At 39.4% G+C, this 23,148-nt stretch overlaps 1 non-coding gene across 1 annotated transcript; it reads left to right on the top strand.

The window, feature by feature from the left end:
- Nucleotides 1-21,408: 21,408 nt before the first annotated feature.
- Nucleotides 21,409-21,515, top strand: LOC112774511 (small nucleolar RNA R71). Its single transcript, XR_003188998.1, has one exon. It is a non-coding gene; the product is annotated as a small nucleolar RNA R71 (small nucleolar RNA).
- The last annotated feature ends 1,633 nt before the right edge of the window (nt 21,516-23,148 follow it).

Raw genomic sequence — 23,148 nt, 5'->3', positions numbered from 1 at the left:
CACTAGCCTAAGCCGATCAAAGATCCAAATTAAGGACTTTTATTATTTTTTCGCTTTACGGCTTGTAATGTGCTAAAATTAGAACAAAGTGGGTTAAGCGTAGGCTCAAATTTGGTTAACAATGGAAGATAGAAGGTAAGGCTATTTGGGTAAGTGAATTACATGAAATGATGGCCTCAATCATATAAATGAATGAATACACAAAATAATGGACATAAAGAATCAAACAAATCAAAGATTACAATCATAGAAAGAGAATAATGCACACAAGAAGGAAAATAAGTGGTTATAAGATGTAACCACACCATTAGGCTCAAGTCTCACAAGCTTGTGTTCTTAGCTCAAAAACATGATCCACAATATATATATAATTCAAGCAAGTTTTATGAAGAGTTTTCTCTCAAATCAATTGGTGCCCTATAGATAAAATTCATGAAGAATTAATCTCATTATTTTGACTAAGCTTATAGTGTATATATATGCAAAAATAAGAAAATGAAACAAAAATTCTAAAATACCTAAAAAAATGAAATGCAAAAGTGTTGAGATTGGAAATTTGTCACCCAAAATCGCCGACCGGTCGGACGACCTCCCCATACTTAAAAGTGTGCACCGTCCTCGGTGCACTCAAAGATGAGCAAGGGGGTACGGTGACTCTCTGGATTGCCACCTTCAGCTGGTAGGTCAACCGGATACTGCGTGTTCTTTCTTTCGCTTCCATTTTTGCTTGTGGTGCATCATTTATGAAAAATAAAAATATAACACCATAAGATGAGAAAACAAAAGCAAGGAAGCATACATTGTTGGAATGAGGTACTAATCACTAGAATTGAGTGAGTGAATTAGTGTGACATTAATGACAAATAAGTGTGTGAATTGTAAATTACGCGCGGTTTAGAACACACATTAGCATAAAAGCTATGTCACTAAAGAAGCATGCACTTTACTCATTCTAGTATGCTTGAGATGCTTTAAGTAAGCTTGTAAGGTAAAACAAGCATTAAAGAAGCATGAAGGCATTCAAGCTATAAGCATATGAATGCATATGATCGTGAAATACAATGCATTAAGGTAAATGCACACCATCCAATGTCAAGAGATTGCCTAATCAAAGAATAGGATTCAAATGACATGGTGGCCGAATCATGCAATTCAAGAAGAGTTACAAGCTCGAAGGCAATTCTCATCACTTGGTATTCTTAAAAGGTAAGCATGAAAAACTCAAAACCAAGTAGCAAAATATAACCTCAACAATAGAATCCAACAAAGATTATAAACATAATGATGTTAAGATAACATCCCTTTTTAATACTCAGCAGTAGGGTGTTCGCGGTGCGGTTTGGTTCGGTTATTGGAGAAAAAGTCATCCGATCCAATTTTATATTTATTTTTCGGTTCGGTTTGGTTCGGTTTTTTTATCAATACCAACCAAACCAAACCAAACCAATTGAAATCGGTTTGGTTCGGTTCGGTTTTTTTGGTTTTCCAAATAATTCAAAAAAATATCCCGATCTAAACTTCTATCCATACCCTAAAATCAAATACCAGAGCAGAACCCAAATCAAGAACAAATAATAAAAAACCAAAATAACTAGATGATCAGTAATCACAACCAAAGAAGTAATCAGATCCAAAATCCTGAGCAAAACTCATAACAGAACATACAATCAAAACAAAGAAGTAATCAGATCCAAAATCCTAAGCAAAACTCAGAACAGAACATACAATCAAAATAAAGAAGTAATCAGATCCAAAACCCTAAGCAAAACTCAGAACAGAACATACAATCAAAATAAAGAAGTAATCAGATCCAAAACTCACAACCAAGAACAAATAATCAATAATCAAAGATAAAAATCAAAATAACAAATCAGAACGGATACAAGTATCAGATCAGAATCCAAAAACAAAAAACAACAAATAGTCAGATCCAACAAATTTAGAACTACGATTCAGAGATGCGAAGAGCCAACGAACAATTATTGAAAACGACGGTGTGGAGGACGATGCTGGGAGGACAACGGGAGGAAGACAATGGAAGTAGATGGCGGCTTCTGTGCATGGAGGAGACGGCAGCTTCTGTGCGTGGGGGAAGGGCGGCTTCTGTGCGTGGTGGAAGGGCGGCGCCGAGGAGAGGGAATCGCGATGAGGAAGAGAAGGAGAGAAAGGGCCACACCGAGAAGAGGGAAGCACGAAGAGGAAGGCAACCGTGAGGGTGCTGTCCGGCGACGTCAGGGGATTAGAGGACGACGACCTGTGAGGGTGGGATGTGGAAGTGGAAAAAGAGAGTGGAGAATGGGGAAGAGGAGAGATTTAGGGTTCATGAGCGGCGCTGTATCTCGCTGGAAGGGGGTGGGGTTTGGTTTTTATATAGGGTTTTTTAGTAAGCCGGTTCGGTTCAGTTTGGTTAGGGTTTTTCAAATTAAAACCGAAAACCAAACCGAACCGCAAAAAAATACAAAATATCATTTTTTCGGTTTTTTCGGTTTTTGGTTTGTTCGGTTATCGGTTTTTTCGGCTCGGTTGGTCGGCTTTTTTCGGATTGGATCGGTTTTGAACACCCCTACTCAGCAGCAATTAATGGTAAACAAGAATAACAATCCAACACTTACAATGAAAAAGAGAAAATGAAATGAAAACTAACTAAAACTAACTAACTAACTAATTAGTTAACTAAAATAAATGGTTATCAATGGTGTTTGGGAGTGTTGGATGAGGGGTAGAAGAAGGGAAGAAGAAAGGAGAAGGAAAGAAATAGAAAGAGGAGAAGAACATAGATGTGTTGAAGGAAGGACATCCGCACGTACGAGCGCATGGCGCGCGCGCGCGGATGGTGGTGCAATAGACACGACGCGTACGCGTACATGGTGCGTCCGCGTCGATGGCTTATTTCGAGAGTGACGCGTACGCGTACGCGCGAGTGGTTTTTGTTCCAAAGGCACAATGCGCACGCAACGTTCGCACAACTCTCGGGTTTTTGGCTTGGGGTGGAATTTCTCAATCCACGTGTACGCGTACATGGTGCGTCCGCGTGGGTAGGCAAAAATGCTTGATGCACACGTACGCGTGCAGTGCGCGTACGCGTGGATGGTACCCTGTTTTTCAAAAAAAAAAATTCTATGTTTTTGCACTAATCCAAGCATTCCAAACCTCCAACAGCTACCAAAACACCATAAAACCTTATTTAACATATTATAGTACCAAATAAACTCAACAAACTAATTAAAACATGAAATTAAACTACTTTTACCAATATATACAAAAGAGAAAAATGAAAAGAATTTACCATGGTGGGGTGTCTCCCACCTAGCACTTTTGTTTATTGTCCTTAAGTTGGACTTATGGGGAGCTCCTCATCAAGGTGGCTTGTGCTTGAAGCTATCTTTGAACATCCCCCAATGCTTGAATCACCAATAAGCTCCATTCTTCAAATTTAATATCTTCAAGCCTTGATGGAGTTCCGCACAAGCTCTGAGCTCCCAAAGGTGATCCTCATGTATTCCCGGATCCCATATCTTGTTTCCACAGCCATCCTTGAATTGATCATCATTAGTTCATCCGGGTGGCAAGTAAGGTGAATTCTCAATAAAGTGACTAACGATCCTCCTAGACCCATCTAGTTGAGCACTACTCCAATCCTTGTATTTCATGTTTGATGCATCAACCCTAATGAGCCTTGATTTGCAATGCCAACCATGAAACATCATTCTCTTACGCTTTATCCCACAAAGTGCTCTAAGTTGGCCATCCGTTTCAAGAAAACCATATTCAAGTGGGATAATAAAGGTAATAGAAATGAATTTTGCCCACTCAAATGTAGAAGTAGATGGCAACCTAGGCAAAGAGGCTTCGAAAGATCTTGACAAAGCGTAACCAACTCCCATCCATCTCTTTCTAAGGACTTCCACCTCTTCACAAGTTTTCTCAATTACAATCCTTTGTTCAACAATTTTATCTACGCCTTTTCCCCTACTCAAATCATAGTTGGGAGGGTGAGAAAAATTTACCTCCATATTGCCTTCAAATTCACCGGGAGAAGGTTCTTCATGCTCAAAGGATTCTTCACCACTAAGACTTGATGCTTGATCTTCATCACCAAGGGAACTCAACTCTTGCTCTATCCCATCCAATTCTTCATAAGGTATATGCTTTTGAAGTTGTGCACACTCCTCCTTAGCATCAAGTTTAATCTTCTTGGAGGGGTTTCCTTCAACTCTATGTTCCCATGGAGGCTCCGCATCTCCCAAGTCTTCAACCACTTCTTCCTTGTCTTCAATAGTTATAACTTCCTCCAATTGTTCCAATACAAAGCAACTTCCCTCATTCTCCACCAATCTCTCCTTCATGTTATGCTCTTCATTCAGTCCTCCACATATAGCCATGGGAGTTCCTTGAGTGCTCAAGCATTGGGATGCTAGCCGGTTTACCACCTCATCCAAGGCGGCCGTGAATTGTTCCACATCTCTTTTCATCTCCTTTTGTCCTTGAACAAGAACATCAAGGATGTCATCCATTGGAGGTTGGGGTGGATAGAAGGGTTCATCAATTTGGGGGAAGGATTCATAGTAGGAAGGTGGTTCCTCTTGGTAGAGTTGTGGTGGTTTAATACTTTCCACTCTTTCCACTTGTTGCACAACATGTTCCATGGTTGCTTGAAGTTGATCCAATATTTCCTTGAGACGATCCCTTGACTCTTGTTCCTCTTGGATAATATAATTGGAATCATACGGCTCTTGGATTGATGGACATGAGTATTATTCCATGGAAAGTTGTGGTGGGAAGTAGTATTCATCTTGTGGTTGAAAATTTTTATACATTAGAGGTGGTTCATCTTGGTAATAGTATGGAGGAGGTAACTCTTGAAAATGTTGATATTGGAATGGTGGTGGCTCTATATGTGGTTCATATGGCTCATATGGTTATTGTAATGGTGGATATGGATGAGGGTCATATGGAGGTGTTTGGTGTAAAGGGGCTTGTGAGTATGGTTGATGGCTATATTGAGGATATGGCTCATAGGTGTATGGTGATGGTTCTTGGAAGTCACAAGGGGACCCACCATAACCATTGGATTGGTATACATCATAGAATGGCTCTTGTTCATAGTGCATTGGGGGAGGTTGTTGCCAAGAGGATTGATCATATGCATATGGCTCCTCCCACCTTTGATTGTCCCATCTTTGATACACATCCTTATTGAAGCTCTCATTGCCTACAACATAGTTAGAACCAAACTCATAGCCAAAGTGAGAATTCATAATGAAAAGAAAAAAAAATAAGAAACAAAAGCTAATAAGAAAGAATGAAACAAAGTCCTAAAACTAGCAAAAACTAACAAGTAATCCAAAAATCAAGCTATTCACAATATTTACATATATACAATAACCAATAACATAACACCATTGCAACTCCCCGGCAACGGCGCCATTTTGATGATTGGAATTCTTGACGGTTTAGAATTCACAAATGAATTCTCGTTGCAAGTATAGTTTCTAAACCAAACAATAATTTTTTCATACAAAAGATTGTTTGTCACTAAAACAAACCCCTAAATTTATAAACCGAAGTATTGGAACCTCGGGTCGTTCTCCCTAGGAATTGCGATAAAGTGTCTTGTTATTGGTTATGAGATATTTTAGGGTTTTTGGGATAAGAAATAAGAAATGTAAATGGCAATGAAAATAAACTAACAACTAAAAAGGTCTTGGCAAGGTTTGGTGGTCAAGGATTTCTATCCCTATCACTAACCACAACATGAGAATTGGCAAGGATCAATCCCACTAAGTCATCCTCTAACTAGTAGTAAAGGAAAGTCAAATGAGCTATATCAATCCAAGTCCATAAGTCCTAGTTCTCCACCAAATCAATTAGTGAAATCTAGAGTTAATGGCTCCCAATCATCAATTACTTGGACATTAGTAACTCAAAAGTTCCTAAGTTACCTTCCCAAGTCAAGAACACTAAAATCTACTCTAACATCCAACCAAGCATTTTATCAAACACTTGGAAGGCATAAAAGGAAAACATAGTAAAATTGCAAGGAAAATAAATCTACACTACTCAATTGCGAGGAATTAAACAACAACAAAACAATTTAACAACAAAGGAACATGAATCATAAATTGCATTAAAGAGAAATAGAAGAAACAAAAGTGCATCAACATAAAAGTAGAGAATTACAAGAATTAAATGCTAAACTAGAGAGAAGAGATGTAGAAGAAGAAGAATTACAAAAGGAAAAGTAAATCTAAGCATGAAATTAACCTAGATCTAAGAATTTCTAATCTAGATCTAACCTACTCCTAATTCTAGAGAGAAGAGAGAACTTCTCTCTCTAGAAACTAACTAAAGCATGATAAAACTAAAATAAAACTCACTAACTAACTAGATGCCTCATCCCTCTTCAACCCTCAGGTTAAATAGCATCAGAAATGAGTTGGATTGTGCCCAAAATGCACCAGAAATCGCTGGCCACGAGTTGTATTAAATAAATCACATGCAGCATCGGCACGTCACGTACTGTGCACGTGCGTGCCGCTAAATGCGATGAAACTATGGAAAATTTTATATTATTTTGAAGCCCCGGACGTTATCTTTCCAATGCAACTATAACTGTCTCATTTGAACCTCTGTAGCTCAAGTTATGATCGATTAAGTGCGAAGAGGTCGGGCTTGACAGCTTTGCGATTCCTTCATTTCTTCATGAGTTCTCCATCTCTACGTGCTTTTTCTTCATTCCCTCAATCCAATCTTTGCCTCCTAAACCTGAAATCACTTAGCAAATACATCAAGGCATCTAATGGAATCAAGGTGAATTAAATTTAGCTATTTTAAGTCCTAAAAAGTATGTGTTCACTCTTAAGCACAATTAAAGGAGAATTTACAAAACCATGCTATTTCATTGGATACATGGGAGAAAAGTTGACAAAACCCTCTAAATTCAACACAAGATAAACCCTAAAAAATGGGGTTTATCAATTACACAGGGGTTTGGCGATTTTAGAAAAATCTTTTATGAACCGCTTATAAAATCCTGCATGTCCTAGGAAACTTCGGATTGCCTTAACACTAATAGGTGGTGGCAAGCGTTCTATCACTTTCACCTTAGCTTGATCCACCTCTATCCCTTTATTTGAGATCCAATGCCCAAAAACAATGCCTTCAGTTACCATGAAGTGGCATTTCTCCCAGTTTAGAACTAGGTTTGTTTCGTGGCATCTTTTCAGGACCAGGGTCAGATGATCAAGACAGGAGTCAAATGAGTCTCCATATACAGAGAAGTCATCCATGAATACTTTAAGGAATTTCTCTACCATATCAGAGAAGATGGATAGCATGCATCTCTGAAAGGTGGCAGGCGCATTGCATAGGCCAAATGGCATTCATCTATAGGCGAACACGCCAGATGGACATGTGAATGTTGTCTTCTCTTGATCCTATGCATCTACTGCTATTTGATTGTACCCGAAATATCCATCCATGAAACAATAAAAAGCATGACCTGATAATCTTTCTAGCATTTGGTCAATGAAGGGCAAAGGAAAGTGATCTTTCCTGGTGGCGTCATTGAGTCGTCTATAATCAATGCACATACGCCACCTTGTAACTGTCCTTTTTGAGATCAGCTCATTCTTTTCATTGTGAACCACTGTCATTCCTCATTTCTTAGGAACAACCTGGACAGGGCTCACCCATGGGCTGTCAGAAATGGGATAAATAATCTCAGCCTCATAGAACTTAGTGACTTCCTTCTGCACTACTTCCTTCATAGCTGGATTCAATCCCCTCTGTGGTTGCACCACTGGTTTGGCATTATCCTCCAGCAAGATTTTATGCATGCATCGGGCTGGGCTAATGTCCTTAAGGTCACTTATAGTCCACCCAAGGGTGGTCCTATGTGTTTTAAGCTCTTGGAATAGTGCTTCTTCCTGTGGCTCTAGTGTAGAGCCTATGATCACAGGATAGGTATCTCTCCCTCCTAGAAATGCATATTTTAGGGAGGAAGGTAATGGCTTAAGCTCAAGCTTAGGAGACTTCTCCTTTTCCTCAGAGGTTTTCATAAGTTCCTCTGAATCAGGCTGAGTATCATCAAAGTTATCATCTAGCCCTTCTGATGACTTGCATCATCTACCCTTCTTTCTTGCATAAAGAAAACCATAAAAGAGCATAAATCTCATTTGATCAGTACAATTCATGCATTATTTGATGAATATTATGGTACACTACTTTGAGATGAGTTGTGCTGAATTTCAGGTGAGAAAAGCATCAAAAAATGGGTAGAAGACAAACAAGAAGCTGGGCGTGTGAAACTAGCGTGCCACTTGAAGCAAACGCCACAAAAATGCACTGGCGTGGCACCCCAGTACTAAAGTTCAGAGAAGAAGTCCAAGTATGCATGTGGGCGTGGCACACCAGAGACTGGGCGTGGCACGCTAATACAAAATTCCAGAGAGCCAAATGGAGGATACAAAAGGGGCGTGGCACGCCAGGTTGGGCGTTGATGCGGTATTTGTAACCCACTAACTTACCGGCAAGTGCACCGGGTCGTACCAAGTAATACCTTACGTGAGTAAGGGTCGATCCCACAAGGATTGATGGATTAAGCAACAATAGTGTTTGATAGGATTAGTTAGACAAACAGAAAATAGTGTTGAGATGCAATATAAAAGACATTAAACAATATAAAGAATATTGATGAAAGGCAAGTAAATACTTTGGGAAGAAAATATGGAGAAGATAGTTAAGACTTCAGAGTTATCTATTTTTCTGGAATTATTTTTCTTACTAATTATTTTAATCATGTAGGATTTAATTTATGGCAAACTATATGTGACTAGACCCTAATTCCTTAGACCTTCCTAGTCTCCTCTAAAATTCATCAACAGCCAATTCCTTGGTCAATTAATTCCAATTAGAGAGTGATGATCAAATTCCAGTTTATATGCCACAAAAACTCTAATTACCTAAAATAAAAGGATTATATGTCACGTATCCTGTTAAATCCAGATAATTAAAATTTAGGAGAATATGTTTTCAAGCTGTTGTTCAAGTAAAGAGCTTTTCCAAGTTATACAAGAACTCAAATAGAAAGAGGGTCATACTTCCGTTCCACCCAAATTCATAAAATAAAGAGCGAAAACAATTCTTAAATTATAAATTCATACATAAATTAAAATAGAAAAAGCAATAAAATCAATCCATAGAAATAGACAGAGCTCCTAACCTTAACAATGGAAGATTAGTTGCTCATGGTTCAAAGTAGAAAATAAGGATTCAGGTAAAAATGTACTGAGTTCCAATCTGATGGATCTGAATCCCCTTTTATAACTAATCCTAATAATTTAAAAATCAAATTTCTAAAATTAAAATTAAAATAATATCTTTTCCTATTTAAAAATCAAATTTGAATTTAAATTCAAATTAATTAACAAGTCTTCAGCTGATGGATGGGAACCACTTGATTTGTCCATTCTGCAGCTTCTAATCTGTGTTTTTTGGGCTGGAAACTGGGTCAAAATAGCCCAGAAATCGCCTCCAGCGTCTTTCTGCGTTTTTTGCATGTTGCGCATGTCACGCGTACACGTCGGTCACGCGCACGCGTTGATGGTCTTTTTCGTGAGTCATGCGGACGCATCGCTTTGCAAATCTTCAAATCACGCGTACGCGTCAGTCACGCGTACGCGTCGCTCCTCGCTGCCATCTCCTTTGATTCTTGTGCTACAAAAACTCCATCAAATCCAGCCGAATGCTACCTAAAATAAACAGTATTTCACAAAATTCAAAATAGCATCCATAGTGGCTAAAATATAATTAATTCTTAATTAAACTCAACAAATTACATACAAATTTACTCAGAAAAAATAGGAAAGATGCTCACGCATCACAACACGAAACTTGAATTGTTACTTGTCCTCAAGCAACCAAAACTAATATAAGCTTAGGATGTGAATTTGCATGAGAATGAGAGTTCGATTAAGCTCATGTCTCTTCTTATAGTGGGGTTTACAACTACAATCCTGAATAATTTTGGCATCTCACTTTATCCTTTGAAGTTCAGAATGATTGGCATCCATAGGAACTCAGAATTCGGATAGTGTTATTGATTCTCCTAGTTCAGTATGTTGATTCTTGAACACAGCTACTTTATGAGTCTTGGCTGTGACCCTAAGCATTTTATTTTCCAGGATTACCACTGGATACATAAATGCCACAGACACATAGCTGGGTAAACCTTTTCAGATTGTGACTCAGCTTTGCTAGAGTCCCCAGTTAGAGGTGCCCAGAGCTCTTAAGCACACTCTTTTTGCTTTGGACCACAACTTTAACCGCTCAGTCTCAAGCTTTTCACTTGACACCTTCACGCCACAAGCATATGGTTAGGAACAGCTTGATTTTAGCCGCTTAGGCCAGGATTTTATTCCTTGGACCCTCCTATCCATTAATGCTCAAAGCCTTGGATCCTTTTTACCCTTTGCCTTTAAAGGGTTCTTGGCTTTTCCTGCTTGCTTTTTCTTTTTCTCTCTTTGTATTTTTTTCGCCATTTTTTTCGCAAGCTTTGTGTTTTTCACTGCTTTTTCTTGCCTCAAGAATCAATTTTATGATTTTTCAGATTATCAATAACATTTCTCTTTTTTTTTTTCATCATTTTTTCAAGAGCCAACAATTTTAACATTCATAAACTTCACTCTAAAAAATATGCACTATTCATGTCATGCATTTAGAATCACAGAAAATACCACCACATTTAAGTAAATAAGACTATTCTTCAATATAGACCCACTTTCTCATGCAATACATCACTCCTGTATTTTATTTTATTATTATTTTTTTTGAATTTAAGCTCAGTGAGTAATACATGAGACATTTTTTTAGAATTAAAGCAATAAAGAGAAAACTAAACTAGACCTAGGATTCTAACTAATAAAGGATCATGCAACAAACAAAGCAAAAATAGCAGAAAACCAAAACATAATATTGAAAATGAGGGAAGGAATAAAAATGAAAGGAACTCAACCACCTTAGTTATCCTAGCGGTTGTTTTATTCTTCAGGTTGTGTTCCTCCGTCAAGATGATTCGCCTCCCTTTTGGTGCCATAGGAATAAACAGAAAACCCGTAAGCGAAGTGTCAACACCAAACCTAAAGGTTTGCTTGTCCTCAAGCAAAGAAGAACTGAAAACAAAAACAAATAGTAAGATGAAAGAAGAATAAAAGGATAAAAGAATAAGAGAGAATTAGGATTGGGAGAGAGAGAAAGAAAATTAAAACCCAAAAAAATAGCTGCATGATCAGAGAAATAGTAAAAATACAATAAAAAATTAAGTAAGAAAACTACTACTACGAAAAGTACTAAGGATACGAAATTATCGGGTTGCCTCCCGACAAGCGCTTCTTTAACGTCACTAGCTTGACGGTCAGCTCCTCTAAGGAGGAGGATCATAGGGGCTCAGCTCTTCACCCCTTACTTTGAACTTCTTTCATGTGTCTCCATAAATTAGCTCAATATGCTCCAGAGAGAGGATTTTGTTTACTGTATAAATCCATGCTGGAGTCTTAGTTAACACCACCTTTATTCCTGGGGAGAAAGCTTCAGTGGGGATCTTTTTGTTTCTCCATCCCCTGGGTATTTTTTTCTATTTGGGAACCTCCTCCTTGGTGGATGATGCATTCCCAATTGAATAACCTTGTAATCTTCTCCTGGGTTCACCACTGTATTACCTTGAAATGCACTTGCAGACATCTTAAGTATTTACTTGTTCAGTTGGCCCACTAGCACCTCTAAGTTTCTAATGGAGGCTCTGGTTTCCTGCATAACTTGTCCTTCCGTACTTGCCACTTGTTCACTTATTACGGTGATAGCCTTGCATTCCTCTCTTAAATTTGGAATTGTGTTACCAGGAAGGCTATTAGTGGTCCTCTGATCAATTTTATTAACTTTTGTGCCTAATTAACCCATTTGAATCTCCAGGTTCTTGATGGATGCTCTGGTTTTTTGTCTAAAACCTGTCAATATTGCTTCCAAATCATTGTTCTCCTGGAAACTACCCTGAGAACTATTGTTGAAGTTCTGAGGTCTCTGAGATTGATCTCTCCATCTAAAATTTGGGTGATTCCTCCACCCCTGATTGTATGTCTTAGAATATGGATCATTGTTGGAATTTCTAGGACCACTCCCCATGTAATTGACCTATTCAGAAGAAGATTGAGCATAATCATAATTATCATTTTGCATAAAATTACCTGCCATGTCATAGGAGATTTCTTGTGGTAGATTTTGGGTGTTGATAGCTAAGACTTGCATGCCACCTATCTGTTGAGTAAGTAGATTTATTTGCTGAGACATCAGCTTGTTCTGAGCAAGAAGAGCATTAACAGCTTCTACTTCTAACACGCCTCTCTTTTGAGGGATCTCAGAGTTCACAGGATTCCTGTTAGATGAGTATAAATATTGGTTGCTTGCAACTAATTCAATCAGTTCAATAGTCTCCTCTGGTGTCTTCTTCTTGTGTAGTGAACCACCTGCAGAGGTATCTAAGCTCATCTTGGACATCTCACCCAAGCCTTCATAAAAAATATCTAGTTGGGTCCACTTGGAGAACATGTCCGGAGGGCATTGCCTAGTCAGCAGCTTATACCTCTCCCAAGCCTCATAAAGAGTTTCACCTTCCTTTTGTCTGAAGGTCTGAACTTCCAACTTAAGCTTAGTCAGCTTCTTTCGTGGGAAAAATTTAGTGAGAAACTCAGTAACAACCTTTTTCCATGTATTCAAACTCTCCTTTGGTTGGGAATTGATGCACGAAAACTTGTCCTTTAACAAATCTCCCTTGGCAAGTATACCAAATTTTCATCAAGTAAAAACACACAATAGACTGAGGTCAAATCCCACAGGGATTGATTGGTCAAGAAACTTTAATTGGAAGAATGTTCTAGTTGAGCTAAGCAGAAATTGGGTTGAGAATTGCAGGAAATTAAATGGCGGGAAAGTAAATTGCAGAAAATAAATGACGGAAGGTAAATTGCAGAATCTTAAATGGGGAAGGGGAGTTTAGCATGAAAGTAAATAGCAGAAAGTAAAGAGAATGGGTAAGATCAGAAATGGGGAGTTCATTGGGCTTAGGAGATGTTGCATTCTCCGGATCAAGTTCATTTTCATCTCTTCCTCAATCAATGCATTCATTGATCTCCTTGGCAATCTTAAGTGATTGAATTCCAATTCCTTGGTAATTCAATCTCTCAAATCAGATCAATACCCAATTCCTTGGTCTAATTGCTCATGAGAAGAGATGAAGTGTGGTCACTGATTATACCACATGTATTTCCAAATCAAAGTATTGGGAGAATTATATGTCACCATATCCGCCCAAACCCCAATTTGGTCCAACATGAGAAAGCAATTCTAGAATGATCTCTTCATTCCTCTTCCAAGGTTCAGAAAAGATCCAAGTATGAATAGCTTCTTTTCCAAGATAACTACTCAATTGGATGAAGATTGAAAGCTTTCTAGTAAAATCAAGAGAAAAGAGAGAAGAAGGATAATGAAAACTATTATTGATCCATCAAATTACAACAGAGCTCCCTAACCCAATGAAAGGGGTTTAGTTGTTCATAGCTCTGGGAATGAAAAGCATAGATGGAGAGTACATTCTGAGAATTAAACTAAAAGTTGCAGAGAAAGTAAAATACAGAGAGTAATTCTAATAATGCCAAAAGCTCCTTTTCTAGTTCAAAGATCTCCCTATTTATACTATTCTTCTGATCTTCTAGTTGGCTCTTCAAGTCTTGGATATGGGCCTATGGATCTTGAGTTGAAGCAGTTATCTTCTTCAGTGGGCTTAGCTTTACTTGCAGAGAGAAAGTGTAAAGCAGGTAGTGATTCTAGCTTAGGATGTTAGTGGCGTTAATGTTAAGTGAAAGTGTGGGTTCGAGAACGTTAGTGACACTCACCTTTTTCACTAACGTTTCTAACCCAAGAATGGTCCACGTTAACTTCAACGTTAGTGGCACCAACGTGACCACTAACGTTGCCTCTTAGTCCTTCGCACACGTTATTGGGACTTACTTTTTCCAATAACGTTGAGAATCCTCCTTTCTCCCTATGTTAGAGTTCACGTTAGTGTGGCTAACGTGACCTTTAATGTAGGCTTGCCACATCTTCGAGAATGTTAGTGACACTTACCTTTGTCACTAACGTTCCAAAATGCCCCTACTTCCCATGTTAGAGTTCACGTTAACTAGGTTAACGTGGCTTCTAACGTGGTATTGCTAGCCATTTCCAACGTTAGTGACAAAGGTGAGTGTCACTAACGTTGGCTCATCATCCCTTTTACTCACGTTAGCTTCCACGTTAATGTAGTTAACGTGGGAGTTAACGTGGCTCATAGTGGCTCATCCCAACGTTAGTGACAAAGGTGAGTGTCACTAACGTTGGCGATTCTTTGCTCCCTCCACGTTAGAGTCCACGTTAACTGAGTTAACGTGGCAACTAACGTTGATCATTCTTTTGTTTCCCCACGTTAACTGAGTTAACGTGGCTCTTAACGTGGCCAATATGAGCTTGGTCCAACGTTAGTGACAAAGGTGAGTGTCACTAACGTTGGCTTCATTTTCTTCTTCCACGTTAACTACCACATTAATGTAGTTAACGTGGCAATTAACGTGGGCTATAATGGCTTCGAGGACGTTATTGGCGATTACTTTTCTCATTAACGTTGCAAGCTAGCTCCCCTTCCACGTTAGAGGTCACGTTAGTTAGACTAACGTGGCTGCTAATGTGGTTCTTCCTTGCTTCCTTTGTCCTAAAATCAAGCAATAAAGTGTATCAAAGTTCTAGTCCAAGTTATGAGATCATGCATTATCCCAATTGTCATTCAATCCATGCATAATTCTCATGAAATCATGTAAAATTCATAATGTTTGCTTGAATCAAGACATAAGTGATTATTTACCCAAAACTTGCTTATTTCCTAAGAAAATGCATGAAACTACCTTAAAATCATAAAGAAAAGGTCAGCAAAACTATCCAAAATGCCCTGGTATCACAACACCAAACTTAACGCTTGCTTGTCCCTAAGCAAGTACTAGAACAAGAGAATGATGAATGAAATGACAAAATGAATGAATCATTATTGTGGAAGTCATGTTCTTGGTTTTATGGGTTTTCATGCATAGCAACTTAGGTTCATTCCTTTACTGGCTTTCAGACCTTTATCATGCCTTGGAATACTCACTTGATTGCACCCTTTGAGACTTTTATTTATTGATCCCTTTGTCTTTCCAAGGTTTATTTCTTCCTTAGGCTAAGTGTTCTGTGAGGGGGCGACTCTTTAAGATAAGTTTTCAGCCAACACTCCCGAACCAGTTGGTTCAAGGTGCTAGGTGTTGAAACACCCCTAAGGACTTACTCCCTCAAGTCTCTCTCCCTCATACATGCACACCACAGGCACATGGTTTGTTATTTGCTTCCCTTGAGGTCTTGGTGTCCAGCACCTCTTTGGGTTACTAAATGTTCTGTAGCAAGGTTGCTCTTGATAGTGGATTTTCAGTTGATAATCCCAGGTTAGTTAACCCAAGTTACCAAGTGATGAAGCACTCCTAAGAACTTATTCATCCAAGCAGATCCTTGGTACAAGAGCACCACAGACACATCCCTCAAGATTCAAGCCCTTGGTGCCTTGCCTTATTCTTTATTAACTTTTCTTTCTTTTTCAACTCTTATTGTTCTTTTCCTTTTTTTTTATTAGGATCTTATTATTTAGCTAGTCTCATGGGGTGTGTTTCAAGCATATCATTTAGGACAGATAGTTGCCTTCCCACCTTGTTGATGAACCAACTTAGCTAAGTGATTACTACACCACAAATCTAAGAACTTACTCCACAAATTGAACTCCACTCTGGTCTTTCATAACATCTCTTTTTATTTAGCTTAAAAAAAAAGACAAGCATACAATAAGCAAGATGGAATTGAAAACAGGCAATTTGACTAGCAATCATAGACCTAAGAAAAAACAAACATCAAATTCTAGTGAATTAAGCTTAAAGAGTGACTATTAATCAAGGGCACATTCAGACTTCCAAATTGAGTATTTCCAAGCATATGAAATCAAGTAACAATACAACCTTTTGGTGATGCCTTCAAGCTACCCATTTGTTGTCATCCTCCATAGCTTCTGCATCCTTCCTCGCTTCCTTGGATGATGGTGCACTGTTTTTTTTTTTTCAAAAGATTGATTGAATCCTTGCAAAGTTATTGGAAGTTGCTTGTCCCTAAAGCACTTGAGAGATAGTTAGTATGCATGTATGCTTGTGAATTTCGAAACTTAATTTAGTGTGTGAACACCAAACTTAGTTCCTTGCCTAATACAGCAGGTTGAATATATGCAGAAAATCTCATGTGTTGTTATCAGCAAGACAACTATGAACTAACTACTGTTAAGTGGTTCCCCTGATTGGTTGGATCTAGCAATTTGCCCTTGAAGTAGTGTAGTGTGATTCTAACTGAAATCTTTGGTGGAGCACTAAACTTAGAATTACACACTCGCTCTTGTATTATTTTGGTGTGTAACACCAAACTTAGCTCCTCACAATACGGGGGAAACTACTTGTGATTTTTATTAAAATGCAAATGAAAAGAGAACTACCTTAGGTTGGGTTGCCTCCCAACGAAGCACTCTTTTAGCGTTGCTAGCTCGACGATTCCTCCATCACTTGAGGTGATACTTCACTTTGGGGTTTTCCCCCATGTTGCCCATGTAGTGTTTGAGCCTCTGTCCGTTAATAGTGAACTTCCTCTTTGAACTTTCGTCCATGATTTCTATGTGCCCATACGGTGAGACCTTTGTGACAAGAAAGGGTCCTGACCACCTTGATTTGAGTTTCCCAGGGAAGAATCTTAATTTGGAATTGTAGAGGAGCACTTGCTGTCCTTCTTCGAAGCTCTTGGGTGTCAAATGGAGGTCGTGCCTTCTCTTTGCCTTCTCTTTATAAATCTTGGTATTTTCATAGGCTTGAGATCTGAACTCCTCTATTTCTTGCAGCTGCAAGATCCTCTTTTCACCAGCAGTAATGCTATCAAAATTTAGCAGCTTGAGAGCCCAGAGGGTTTTGTGTTCCAGCTCCAATGGTAGATGACAAGCTTTTCCATACACCAGTTGGTATAGGGACATCCCAATTGGTGTCTTGAATGCCGTCCGGTATGCCCAAAGAGCATCATCCAGTTTCTTCGACCAATCCTTCCTTGATGCTCCCACAGTCTTTTCCAGAATCCTTTTTAGCTATCTGTTAGATATCTCAGTTTGCCCACTTGTTTGGGGGTGGTAAGGCGTGGAAATCTTGTGTTTCACCCCGTATCATAGGAGGAGAGCTTCTAGTGGTATGTTACAAAAATGGCTCCCTCCATCACTGATGAGTGCTCGTGGGACTCCGAACCGGCTAAAAATATTCTTTCTGAGGAATTTCATGATCACCTTGTTATCATTTTTTGGGGTTGCAATAGCCTCTACCCACTTGGAAACATAATCCACTGCTACCAAGATGTACTTGTTTGAATATGAGGTTGGGAATGGTCCCATGAAATCGATTCCTCACACATCAAACAGTTCCAGTTCTAAGATGAAGTTCTATGGCATCTCATTTCTTTTGGGTAAGTTTCCAGCTCTTTGACATTCATTGCAATTCTTTACCAGTTCTTTGGCATCCTTGAAAAGGGTGGGCCAAAAGAATCTGCTTTGTAATACCTTGGCTGCAGTTCTGTCCCTCAAAAATGGCCTCCATAGCATGAGCCGTGGCAATTCCATAAGATCTCTGGTCCCTCTTCTTCCGAAACACATCTTCTCAGGATTCCATCTGGACACTTCTTGAAGAGATATGACTCATCCCAGACAAAATACTTTGCATCATTGATGAGCTTTCTTTTCTGGTGTTTGTTGAGTTCTGGAGGTAAAGCCCCAGTTGCTTTAAAATTGGCAATATCTGCAAACCAGGGTGCTTTGTGAATCATCATCAACTGCTCATCTGGGAAGAACTCATTTACATTTGTATCATGTGTTCCTCCTTTATCATGAGGGATTCTGGATAGGTGATCTGCTACCTTGTTCTTCACTCCTTTTTTGTCTCTGATTTCAATATTGAATTCCTGCAACAATAAGATCCATCTTATTAGTCTTGGTTTTGATTCTTGCTTGGCAAACAAATATTTAAGTGCTGTGTGATCTGTGAAGACAATCACTTTGGCACCAATGAGGTATGATCTAAACTTGTCAAATGCAAAAACTATTGCCAGCAACTCCTTTTCAGTAGTGGTATAGTTTCTTTGAGTATCATTGAGGACTTTGCTGGCATAGTATATCACATGGACCAAGTTATCTTTCCTCTGTCCCAACATTGCCCCAATTACGAAATCAGATGCATCGCACATCAGTTCAAATGGTAGGTTCCAGTCAGGTGGGGAAATGATAGGAGCAGAGGACAACCTCTTTTTCAAGTTCTCGAATGCTAGCATGCACTTTTCATCGAAGATAAATGGTGTATCAGATACAAGGAGATTGCTTAAGGGCTTGGCTATCTTTGAAAAATCTTTAATAAACCTTCTGTAAAAGCCAGCATGCCCTAGAAAACTCCTAATTGCCTTGACATTACTTGGTGGAGGTAATTTTTCAATGAGTTCCACCTTAGCTCTGTCTACCTCAATGCCTTGGTTAGAAACCTTATGACCAAAAACTATTCCTCCTGTCAGCATAAAGTGACATTTCTCCCAGTTCAAGACCAAATTAGTTTCTTGACATCTTTTTAATACCAGGGCCAGGTGATCTAGGCAACTAGGAAAGGAATCTCCGAATACTGAGAAGTCGTCCATAAAGACTTCGATAAATTTTTCTATCATATCTGAGAAAATAGAGAGCATGCAGCGTTGGAAGGCTGCAGGTGCATTGCATAGACCAAATGGCATGCGCCTGTAGGCAAACACTCCATATGGGCAGGTGAAGGAGTTTTTCTCTTGGTCTCTTGAATCAACCACTATTTGGTTATATCCTGAATAACCATCGAGAAAACAGTAATATGCATGCCCTGCAAGTCTTTCCAGCATCTGATCCATGAAGGGAAGGGGGAAATGATCTTTTCGTGTAGCTTCATTGAGTTTTCTATAGTCTATGCACATCCGCCATACTGTGACGGTCCTTGTAGGGATTAGTTCGTTCTTCTCATTGGGGACTATAGTGATTCCTCCCTTTTTTGGGACAACTTGCATAGGGCTGACCCATGGGCTATCTGAGATCGGATAGATCACTCCTCCTTGCCATAACTTCATGACTTCTTTCTGTACCACTTCTTTCATGACTGGATTCAGCCTCCTTTGGGGTTGAATGGATGGTTTGGCATCATCTTCCAACAGTATCTTATGCATACATATGGCCGAACTGATTCCCTTCAAGTCAGCAAGGGTCCATCCTATGGCATCATTGTGCTTTTGTAATACTTGAAGTAACTCTTCCTCTTATTCTTGGCTAAGGGATGAATTTATGATCGCTGGATGACTTTCATTTTCCCCTAGATATGCATACTTGAGAGTGGGTGGCAGTGCCTTTAGTTCAAGTTTGGGTGCTTCTTTCTTTTCATTCTTCTCCTCTATTGTGCCCTGAACCTGAACCTCAGCTGTTGCAGCTTCTTCGCTTGATGCTGATTCCTCCTCTTCTGTTAACTCCTCAAGTTCTTCTTCTTCAAAAGTCTCTTGTACCACATCTTCCAGTGAGTCCAACCTCATACATTCTCCCAATGGTTCCTGTGGGTAGTTCATGGCCTTGAACACATTGATCATCATTGTTTCATTGTGTAGTCTAAGGGTAATTTCACCCTTTTGGACATCGATGACAGCTCCGGCAGTAGCTAAGAACGGTCTGCCCAAGATGATAGAAGCCTTAGCTCCTTCCTTCATGTCCAACACTACAAAGTCTGCTGGAAAGATAAAGTCTCCTACCTTCACTAGCAAGTCTTCCACTATACCGTGAGAAAACTTGAATGATCGGTCTGCCAGTTGTAAGGCCATTTTTATTGGTTTGGCCTCCTCAATCCTCATTTTCCTCATCATAGCTACAGACATCAGATTTATGCTGGCTCCTAAATCACATAGAGCCTTTTCCACTGTTATTTCTCCTATAATACAAGGAATTTGGAAGCTCCCAGGATCCTTCAATTTCTGGGGTAATTTATGCTGGATGATGGCACTACATTCTTCAGTCAGTATCACAGTATCGTTGTTCTTCCAGCTTCTCTTCTTGGTCATCAACTCCTTCAAAAACTTGGCATAGTGTGGCATTTGCTCTATTGCTTCAGCAAAGGGTATGTTAATCTGTAGTTTCTTGAAGATTTCTAAAAATCTGGAGAACTGGTTGTCATCCCCCTTCTTCTTCAGTTGTTGACGATATGGGACTTTCAGAACATATGGCTCCAGCTCTCCTTCCTTTTGATGTGAGTTGGAGGTGGGGACTTGAACTTCATCTTGTTCCTCTTTCTTTCCAACTGAATCTTTCTCTTGTGGTTGCTTGGAAGTCTCCTTCAATTCCTTTCCACTTCTGAGGGTGATAGCTTGACACTCCTCCCTTGGCCTTAACTTAATGTTGCTGCAAAGGTCATGGCCAGGAGCTTGCTGGAATAGGTAGCCAATTTGTGTCTCAAGTTTCTTGATGGCAGCATCTTGATTTTGCAGGTTAGATCGCACTTCCTCTCAGAACATCTTACTATCTTGGATTTCCTTGCATATGCCTTCAAGTAGGGTTTCAATCCTGGAGAGTCATCTTTAGATGATGGTGATTTGAGATTGGAGGGGTAAGAAGGGCCATTTTGACTTTGGTATAGATGTTGAGGTGTGTTGTTAGGTGGGTGCTGATATGATCTCTGTGTGGAATGTTCGTGAGTTGCATTGTTGCTGGGGTTGTGGCGTCTCTGATCTTGGCCTTGATCCTGTTGATTTCCCCACCCAAAGTTTGGGTGGTTCCTCCAACCAGGATTATATGTTTTGGAGTATGGGTCATGGTGCTGTCTGGGTGAATTTCCAATGTAGTTGGCTTGTTCCTAATCACCCTCTGCCTCTTCATTCGCTCCTTCTTGAGTTGCTGCTGAAGTGGTGATTGCTGCTACTTGATTCCTCTCCATCTTCTTGATGAGGTCAGCTAATTGCTTGGTAATCATCTTGTTTTGAGCTAGCAGTGCATCCACGTTGTTCAACTCCATCACTCCTCTAGTGTTGCCTCTTTTAGAAGCATAGAAATAATCATTCTCAGCTACAGTCTCAATGACATCTATGGCTTCTTCAATGGTCTTTTTCTTGTTCAGAGATCCCCCGGATGAGTGGTCTACTGCCTTCTTTGATTCATATGAAAGACCTTCATAGAAAATGTGCAACTGCATCCATTCATTGAACATATCTGGCGGGCATCTTCTTGTCAGGTCCTTAAACCTCTCCCATGCTTCATATAGAGTCTCACCATCTTGCTTCCTAAAGGTTTGTACCTTAGCTCTCAACCTGTTGATCCGTTGAGGAGGATAGAATCTTGCCAAGAATTTGTTCATCACATCTTCTCAGGTTGCTAAACTCTCCTTTGAAAAGGATTCCAGCCATTTAGATGCTTTGTCCTTGAGTGAGAAAGGGAATAGAAGTAGTCTATAAGTGTCAGGATGAACACCATTAGACTTCACAGTATCGCATATCCTCAGGAAGGTGGTTAGATGTTGATTGGGGTCTTCTTGGATACTTCCTCTGAATGAACAATTGTTCTGAATAAGGATGATGAGCTGTGGCTTTAGTTCAAAGTTGATGGCATGTATGGTTGGCCGTTGGATGCTACTTCCACAGTTTCCTGGGTTTGGATTGATGTAAGAACCCAGAACTCTTCTCTCTTGCCCAGCCTGATGTGCTAGACCTTCTCGGCCATGGTTGTGAGCCTCTTCTTCATGATGGTTCTCCATATTCTCATCCATATCTAGTTCAAAGTACTCCTCCTCTTCCTCAGCACCAACTACTCTCTTTCCTCTTGCTTCCCTCCTTAATCTAAGGAAGGTCCTCTCAGGTTCAGAATCAAAGGAAGTTGAAGCCCCGCTTCTTCTACCTGTCATACAACCAACAAGGTAAAAGCAAGAAAGATAGATTTCTACAAAAATGCTATTAGTGTGAGTGATGCAATATATCAAACAGTTAGTGGGTTGGTGACTGAATTGTAAACAACTAAGAAAAATGGGTAGGGAAAAGGGAAGAAAATAACTGAACAGAAAGTAAATTACTCAAATGAACTTAAATCAGACAAAATAAAAACAAATGCTCAATCTAGTTATCCACCAATTTAATCATTGTTGATACAAAATCAATCCCCGGCAATGACGCCATAAACTTGATGCACGAAAACTTGTCCTTTAACAAATCTCCCTCGGCAAGTATACCGAATTGTCGTCAAGTAAAAACTCACAATAGAGTGAGGTCGAATCCTACAGGGATTGATTGGTCAAGCAACTTTAATTGGAAGAATGTTCTAGTTGAGCTAAGCAGAAATTGGGTTGAGAATTGCAGGAAATTAAATGGCGGGAAAGTAAATTGCAGAAAATAAATGACGGAAGGTAAATTGCAGAATCTTAAATGGGGAAGGGGAGTTTAGCATGAAAGTAAATAGCAGAAAGTAAAGAGAATGTGTAAGATCAGAAATGGGGAGTTCATTGGGCTTAGGAGATGTTGCATTCTCCAGATCAAGTTCATTTTCATCTCTTCTACAATCAATGCATTCATTGATCTCCTAGGCAATCTTTAGTGATTGAATTCCAATTCCTTGGTAATTCAATCTCTCAAATCAGATCAATAGCCAATTCCTTGGTCTAATTGCTCATGAGAAGAGATAAAGTGTGGTCACTGATTATACCACATGTATTTCCAAATCAAAGTATTGGGAGAATTATATGTCACCATATCCGCCCAAACCCCAATTTGGTCCAACATGAGAAAGCAATTCTAGCATGATCTCTTCATTCCTCTTCCAAGGTTCAGAAGAGATCCAAGTATGAATAGCTTCTTTTCCAAGATAACTACTCAATTGGATGAAGATTGAAAGCTTTCTAGTAAAATCAAGAGAAAAGAGAGAAGAAGGATAATGAAAACTATTATTGATCCATCAAA

This window comes from Arachis hypogaea, chromosome 18 (genome assembly GCF_003086295.3).
Source record: "Arachis hypogaea cultivar Tifrunner chromosome 18, arahy.Tifrunner.gnm2.J5K5, whole genome shotgun sequence".
Taxonomy (NCBI): Eukaryota; Viridiplantae; Streptophyta; class Magnoliopsida; order Fabales; family Fabaceae; genus Arachis; species Arachis hypogaea.
This window is presented reverse-complemented; position numbering and strand designations above follow the sequence as displayed.